General features: G+C 30.3%; 1 non-coding gene across 1 annotated transcript; it reads right to left on the reverse strand.

The window, feature by feature from the left end:
• Positions 1-410: 410 nt before the first annotated feature.
• Trnae-cuc lies at positions 411-482 on the reverse strand. Its single transcript has one exon. It is a non-coding gene; the product is annotated as a tRNA-Glu (tRNA).

A 482-nucleotide genomic window follows, 5' to 3' on the forward strand; every position in this document is an offset into this window, starting at 1 on the left:
AAAGGTGGACTTATCTCTGAAAGAGATTTCTTCCAGTCAACCCATGATCATGAGTAAGTGATTTATAATATCGAGGCAAACAGCGCAAGAAGTATTTATTTAAGAACAGTATTGACAACAATTAAACACTTAAAACATCTCTTCATCTCTCGGCTACTTCTAATTTAAACAAATCCAAAATTGTAGCCATAAAATATACATAATAAGAAAGTAGGAACAGTGTCGTGAAAAATTTTCATGCTCTGTATGAAAAATGTTAAATTAAATAGAGAATAAAGATAAAACATAAAAAATAAAAAGATTTTAAAGAATTTGAATAACTGCTGACAGCGTTTTTCTTTTTTTGAATAAATATTGAGAACGATTAAAAAAGTAAAAATAAAGTAAAATAATTCAAATTAAAAAATAAATTCCGATACCGGGAATCGAACCCGAGCCTCCTGGGTGAGAGCCAGGTATCCTAGCCACTAGACCATATCGGA

The sequence above is a fragment of the Melitaea cinxia genome, chromosome 23, assembly GCF_905220565.1.
Source record: "Melitaea cinxia chromosome 23, ilMelCinx1.1, whole genome shotgun sequence".
NCBI classification, from domain to species: Eukaryota; Metazoa; Arthropoda; class Insecta; order Lepidoptera; family Nymphalidae; genus Melitaea; species Melitaea cinxia.